This window comes from Hemitrygon akajei, chromosome 27 (assembly GCF_048418815.1).
Source record: "Hemitrygon akajei chromosome 27, sHemAka1.3, whole genome shotgun sequence".
Lineage (NCBI taxonomy): Eukaryota > Metazoa > Chordata > Chondrichthyes > Myliobatiformes > Dasyatidae > Hemitrygon > Hemitrygon akajei.
This window is the reverse complement of record NC_133150.1, coordinates 8,875,070-8,883,023: the sequence shown is the minus strand read 5'-3', so window position 1 is coordinate 8,883,023 and position 7,954 is coordinate 8,875,070. Positions and strand designations below refer to the sequence as shown.

Here is a 7,954-nt window from a genome sequence, read left to right as displayed (position 1 = left end):
CTGAAGAGCCTCTTAAGATTTCCAATTAAAACCATGTTCTAAGCAAGTCTGTTTAAGTTTCTTGATAGTTCACTAGTTCTAACATATTTAATGGTTAACAATAGTCTGTTTATATTTTCCTCTCGCTACAATTTGGACTCAACCAGAAATCACTAATCCTTTATTTGAGATTCCAGGGGCTAAACACTGAGTGTATTGTGAGGGAACAGAATAAAGTGTTTGTGGAGATTGTTTACATCTGTGACCTGAATAAATCTAGTGTAATTTAGAAGTTAAGAAACAGACAACAGTAAAAATTTTAAAAAATATTTACAGATGTTTAGAGATCTGAAAGTCAATAAGAAAATGCAGGAAACACGAAACAGACCATATATGTTAGAGAAAGGCTTGATAAAACGTGTGGTGAAAAATATTGGAAGTTTTGTTCTACTCTGTCTTTTCAGAATTTGCTTGAAATTTCAATCAATTTCTTTATTTTGTACTGTAAAGTATGAATTCAACACTGGAACTTGGTACTTATAGCACTCAGAGTGCAATAATCTTCTGCGTTTGTTCTCAGTTAAGTGTGTAGGCAGCCTGTATAGAGTCTCAGCACTTGCCTTTTGACTTAGTGGATGACAGATTGGTCAGTCAGGTACGTGGGGGTGGAGGAGAACCTTTTGACACTTTTATAATTCAAATAGGTTGTAGGAAGAGAACTGGAAAGATTAAAAGCAGCAGAGGCTCTGCAATTATTTGGAATGTGATTTGTGATTGAAATCAGATGACTATTTCTAATAGTTTTACAGCAGTTCATGCAACAATGTAAGGGTAAAGACTATACATTGTAATATGTAATACTTAGAATGGAGTAAGGTCCCTAACATGATTCATTTTCTTTAATTAAGTGGGTTGGTTTAAGAGTAATTTGTGGCAAAGCAACTCAGACCTGTGAAATGCTTTAGAAACACAGAAACATAGAAAACCTACAGCACAATACAGGCCCTTCGGCCCACAAGGCTGTGCCGAACATGTCCCTACCTTAGAACTACCTAGGCTTTACCCATAGCCCTCTATGTTTCTAAGCTCCATGTAGCCATCCAGGAGTTTCTTAAAAGACCCTATTGTTTCCGCCTCCACCACCACCACCGGCAGCCCATTCCACGCACTCACCACTCTCTGTGTAAAAACTTACCCCTGACATCTCCTCTGTACCTACTTCCCAACACCTTAAAACTATGCCCTCTCATTCTAGCCATTTCAGCCCTGGGGAAAAGCCCCTCACTATCCACACGATCAATACCTCTCATCACCTTATACACCTCTATCAGGTCACCTCTCATCCTCCGTCGCTCCAAGGAGAAAAGGCCGAGTTCACTCAACCTGTTCTCATAAGGCATGCTCCCCATTCCAGGCAACATCCTTGTAAATCTCCTCTGCACCCTTTCTTTGCAGGAAGTTAGGGATACTACCAATACAACTATGCCTGCAGGAAATGTGTCCAGCTGCAGCTACTGGCTATACCCGTTACAGAGCTGGAGCTGCAGATGGATTCACGGTGGAACATCCATCATGCTTAGATCATCATGGGCTACATGGTCACACTAGGGATAAAGGCTGCGTGGGCAAGAAGGGAATTAGTGGCCGTCAGGAAAAGTGGAAGCAGGCAGGAAGTGCAACAACTCCTCTCCAACAGGAATCTTGTTGGGGAGGATGGCTTCACAAGGAAATGCACGACTGAATGTCACATGGCAGGCTCTGCTGTACAGAAAGGATGGATAAGGAGCAGGAGAACTATAGTGATTGAGGCCGATTAGAAAAGGAACAGCGAGCTATTTCTGCATCTGTAAACATGACTCCAGGATGATACGTCTCAGAGCAGCTGCTGAGCATCTGGAGTGGGAGGTGAACACCCAGTGGTCATGATACATATTGAAATGATCAACAGATGTTAACAAAGAAGATTTGAAGGAATGAAGAGATGCTAAGAAGCAATAGCTGAAAGGTCATGATCTCAGGATTACATAGAACACAGAACAGTACAGCATAGGAACAAGTCCTTTGGACCACAATGTTGTGCCAAAGCAGCTAAAAAATTAAAAAATAAATCCAAAAACTAATGCTTCCTACCTACACGGTGTCCATATCCCTCCATTTTCTCATGGGAGTTGGAAAGTTATGCAGGAAGGGGGAAATCAGGGGCAAAAAAGCAACTTTGAGTTACAGTGTAAAAGAAAGCAGCAGGGCTAAGAATGTTAAAATATCAAGCCCAAGTGCAACGTGTGTTAATCTGAAGAGGAGAGAATTTACTAGGGATGACAAAGACATGGTTGCACGGTCACAAAGGATAGGTACAAGACATCAGGGCAGGTTCAATATGGGCGGAAAGGAAAAGGAAGTGGGGGGCGCGGTGTTGCTAGTTAAAGAAGACGTTTACACAATAGCAAGGAAGGATATTAGCTCAGATAATGTGGCTTCTGTGTGAGTAGAGGTAAGAAATACCAAGAGACAGAAAACAGTAGTGATGCTGGGAGTGGCATTTAAAAGGAAATTAGTAGTAATAAAAAAGATGTACTGGTAATGTGCAGAAAAAGCAGGAATATAGTCCTGAATTTGGATGATCAGCAATGATCATATTGAATAGTGTATAGCTTTAAAGGGTCAAGTGGCCTATTCCTGCTTCTATTTTAAGTTTAGTATCTTGACAGGCTTATGTCCTCATTAAATGTGGCCAAGTGTCATGGTTACAAACTTTTAATGCTGGTGTGTAGCAGCTTAAGTACTAAACTGCCCAAGGTTAGAAAGCAGAGAGTAATGGTGAGTGCAAATGGTATAATTGATTTCTTCAGGGGCCAGTATTAGGACAAGGGCTGTTTTTAACATACTAATGATCTGGATGTGTGCATAGATGTAACATTTGAAGGTAATGTGAAATACAAAATTATAAAAACAATGAACTGGTGAAAACATATAGTTGGTGAAAATTCAATAGGAAGAATGAGGGAGGCAATATGCAGCCAACAATATAGTTGAGAAGATGCATGTAGATGCAGAGCAGCACATAAACAAGTCTTTGGTGGTGGCAAGACAGTCAGATGCAGCTACTTAAAAAATAATACACATAGGTTTTAAATACGCACAAGAAGAGATCATGCTAAATCTTTATAAAATATCAGTTAAAGCTTAAATGTTTAGTTCTGGGTACAATGATTGGAGAAGGAATTAAGAGCTCTGTAAATATGCAGAGAGATTTACTAGAAAGATATCATTCATTCATACTTGTCTGTAGAAGTTAGAGGAATTATGTAAGTACTAAAGATTGAGCACAGCTTTGATCAAGGTGTTCAAAATCATGAATACTTCGACATACAAAATAAGAAAACATTCCCATTAGTTGTTCGTCAGAGGAAAACAAACTGGAGATTTTGATAAAAGAAACAGAAGGAGTTTTTGTTTTCTTTCATGAAGCTTGTGGTGATCCAAATGCTCTGCATGATAGTTTGTTAAGATAATTTAGTGGTAAAGAGAACTAGACAAAGACTCATAGTATTAGGAAGTATTGAGCTTTGAGGAAAGATCAGGGGAGTAAAATTAGTAAGGTCAGGAGCCAGCACAGGAAAGATAGGCCAAATGGACTCTTTTTTGTTTCATTAGAGTTTAAAGATATTCTGGATACTGTGGTTCAGCTTCTAAACTGTGCACCTTAAAAAAAAAAATCCTTACATTTGAACAAGTAAAAGATTTTGCTCTCTGGCTCCACCATATCAGTATATTGACACAACTTCAGAAACCAAGTTTCTATATTATAATCTCATTTAAAAGTGTTATTCAATTTATGGCATGTCTCCAACAGTCAACTGTTATCCATAAAGCTCTTTCCCATCCCCTCTACCAAGTTTTCTCAAGACGTTATGCACGTCAAAAAGGTACTTACAAATCCAGTGGACCTTCCAGGAGATGAATGCTCCTACACTAGGCTGAAACTCTAGAGCACTACAGGTCTTGAAGTAGTATTGGTTTCACACAAACCTTCTGAGTAACTTTGCCACCTCAATGGCAAGAAACGAGCTTTTGGCAGATTGCCATCTTCTTAGTCCTTGGGGCTGTCATGTTGCTTGCATTTCATGAAAGATTATAATTCAAAGGTACTTAAATGGATGTTGAGCACTAAGGGATATTTGAAGGTTTAAATGCATTATATAATTTACTTCCTTTGTATCTGTATGTGAAGAAACCTAGGGGATTGTGTTCAGAGATGTACCCTTTCATTCACATTTTAATTTTCAGCATTGTAATGTTGGATACATTTCATTCCACTTAAAGTTCTCTTTAATCCTTTGTTAAAGCTTCTCATCCATTTCAATCAACTATACAGGAACTCTGTTTCAATCTCTGGAAACAGAGCTTCAATCTTTCTGATCTTCATTTGCATAGATTTTCATGTTCAGAGATTGAAATGCCTTCAGCAGTTTCTTGTCACAGATCTGTAATCAAAATTCTGATACCGTCCCTGATTAAATAGGTTAAGGCATCGCATCACAGTATACATAGTACGTTCTAAAAATAAAATTGAAAAAAACAAATTGTAATTTTTGCAAAGGAGACAAAAGGCTGAAATTTATTTGTCTTTCAGAAATGTTTTGAAAGCATTTTATTTACAATAAATTTGCAATTACCATTCACAAACACGTAAGGAAGCTCAAATTACAGTTTATGCGGGTCAAAGATGACCTGGGACGCAGGTCAGCTGGTGGTTACGGGATTCCCTGTGAATATGGAACGGTGTAAATCGGCCAGACGGGACACTGGAAACGCACATCAAGGAGCCCAGGAGATGTATCCATTTGGGTTACCCAGAGAAATCGGCAGTGGCAGAACATTGTATTCAGAGTGGCCATAGGATTGACTTACAGCTACTGTGCTGAGTCAATGGCTTTCGGGACCACCTAGTAAATTAATCCATTGAAATAAAACTAGAGGATAAGAATTTTAACAAAGTTCTTACTCTAAGTAACAACTGCAACTCGATTGTAAATGAGGTGGGAGAGTGCAAACCTGTTTGGATGAGGACTAACCGATCAAGAGGAATGGACGATGCAGGTACAAATACCACTGGACTAGATATGTCCAAGCATCATCCCTGATGAAGATTGAAGCATTGGTTATAATTGATACCTGTACCTGGCTGAAAGCCCAAGAAGAGTTTATTTGTCAGATACGTTGGAAAATCACCGGATCCTTCTTTTAGAATTAATTACTTGAAATGCAGGAGCACTAATGCAGTAGTGTAGTCAAGAATGACAGCTATTTCACACATTTAACCCTAACCTTAAATTACATGAGGTAAATGTCTTGTTATTTTCAAATAGTCCATTTACAACATTACACGAATGCTAAAAGTTCAAAAAAATTATTCATATCTGATAGTGTCTTCACAGTGGAAGACACAAGCACTATGGTGGAAGCTCCAGGGGTCAGGGGTCATGAAATGTGTAACGTTACCATAATTAGAGTGAAGGTTTCTAGGAAACTGAAAGGTCTGAAGGTAGATAACTCACCTGGACCAGATGGTGTACACCCCAGAGTTCTGAAAGAGGTGACTTAAGAGATCGTGGAGACATTAGTAATGATCTTTCTAGAATCACTAGATTCTGGAATGGTTCTGGAAGACTGGAGAAATGCAAATGTCACTCCACTCTTCAAGAAGGGAGAGAGGCAGAAGAAAGGAAATAATAGGCCAGTTAACGTAACCTCAGTAGTTAGGAAGACGTTGGAACCAATTATTAAGGATGAGGTCTCAGCCTATTTAGAGGCACATGATAAAACAGGCATTGGTCAGCAAGGTTTCCTCAAGGGAAAATCCTGCCTGATAAATCTATTGCAATTCTTTGAAGAAATAACAACATCAGTTGATGTTGTGTACTTGCATTTTCAGAAGGCCTTTGACAAGGTGCCACAAGCTTAACAAGCTGTAAGCCCATGGTATTAAAGGCAATATTCAGGCATGGATAAAGCAGTGGCTGATTGACAGGAGGCAAAGAATGGGAACCTTTTCTGGTTGGCTGCTGGTGACTAGTGGTGTTCCACAGGGACCGATTCTTTTTACGTTATAACTCAAAGATTTGGATGATGGAATTGATGGCTTTGTTGCAAAGTTTGCAGATGATATGAAGATAAGTGGAGGGGCAGATAGCTTTGAGGAAGTAGAGTGGCTACAGAAGGATTTAGACAGATTAGGAGGATGGGCAAAGAAACGGCAGATGGAATACAGTGTCGGGAAGTGTATGGTCTTGCATTTTGGTAGAAGGAATGAAAGAGTTGACTGTTTTCTAAATGGAGAGAAAATACAAACAAAAATTGAGGTGCAAAGGGACTGGGGAGCCCTTGTGCAGGATTCCCTAAAGGTTATTTTGCAGGTTGAGTCTGTGGTGAGGAAGGCAAATGCAATGTTAGAATTCATTTCAAGAGGACTAGAATATAAAAACATTGGTGTAACATTGAGACTTTATAAGCACTGGCGAGACTCACTTCGAGTATTGTGAGCAGCTTTGGGCCCCTTAGAAAGGATGTGCTCAAGCTGGAGATGGTTCAAAGGAGGTTCACAAAAAATGATTCCAAGATTGAATGGCTTGGCATATGAAGAGCATTTGATGGCTCTGAGCCTGGATTCACTAGAATTCAGAAGAATGAGTGGGACCTATTGAATGGTGAAAAGCCTTGATAGAGTGGATGTAGAGAGGATGTTTCCTATGGTGGGAGAGTCTAAGACCAGAGGGGACAGACTAAGAATAGAGGGGCATCCTTTTAGAACAGAGATGAGGAGGAATTTCTTTAGCCAGAGGGTGGTGAATCTGTGGAATTCTTTGCCACATGGCTGTGGAGGCCAAGTCTTAATGTATATTTAAGGCAGAGGTTGATAGATTCTTGATTGATCAGGGCATGAAGGGATGAGACAGGTGATTGGGACTGTGAGGAAAATTGGATTGGCCATGATGAAGTGGCAGAGCAGATTTGATGGGCTAAATAGCCTAATTCTGCTCCTCTATCTTATGGTTTTTTTGGGGTTTTTTTGTTTTTTAAAAAAAATACGGAACGCTTCATGAATTTGCGTGTCATCCTTGCGCAGGGGCCACGCTAATCTTCTCTGTATCATTCCAATTTTAGTATATGTGCTGCCGAAGCAAGCACCTTATGGTTTTATAAATTAGCAAATAGCTTCTGTTCACACCGATGAGAGAACATTGCTATTTATGTGTTCGATGAATATCTGCAAAAATAATTTTAAATATGCCATTTTCCAGTCTGTTACTTTTTAGCATTGAAGAAAACGTGGACATGGGCACCATGGTGGCGAAGCGGTTAGTGTGATGCTATCACAGCTCAGTGCGTCAGGGTTCAGAGTTCAATTCCCACATCATCTGTAAAGAGTTTGTATGTCTGTCCAGTGGAATGGGTGGGGTTCCCCTGGGTGCTCCAGTTTCCTCCCACTGCTTAGTCGGTTAGTTGGTCATTGTAAATTGTCCTGTGATTAGGGTAGGGTTAAGTTGGAAGTTGCTGGGCAGTGCAACACCTGACAGATCGGTAGAGCCTATTCTGCACTGTAGCTAAAATAAAAATAAATAAATACTGCCCATAATATTTTGTACCAACCTCTTAGCTTTGCATACACCCATCTCAAACAGCACTCATTCTTCACAAAACTCATTTCAGTGTGTGCTCATAAAGCAACTGGTTTGGAAAACCATCTGCTTTAAGCTCAATTGCACTTCTAAACAATACATCTGCAAAATCAAAAACATATACAAAATTAGGGAGAAATTGAGATTACCTGAGACTATCAGACATAGTAACAGAATCTGGCCATTCAGCCCATTGAGTCTGTTCCACCATTCCATCATGGCTGATTTATCATTCCTCTCAACCCCACTCTCCTGCCTTCTCCCCATAACCATTGACACCATTACTAATCAAGAAC

At 39.7% G+C, this 7,954-nt stretch overlaps 1 non-coding gene across 1 annotated transcript; it reads right to left on the bottom strand.

Annotated features, from left to right (window-relative positions):
* Window positions 1–7,060: 7,060 nt before the first annotated feature.
* LOC140717443 (U6 spliceosomal RNA) lies at window positions 7,061–7,167 on the bottom strand. Its single transcript, XR_012096546.1, has one exon. It is a non-coding gene; the product is annotated as a U6 spliceosomal RNA (small nuclear RNA).
* Between the last annotated feature and the right edge of the window lie 787 nt (window positions 7,168–7,954).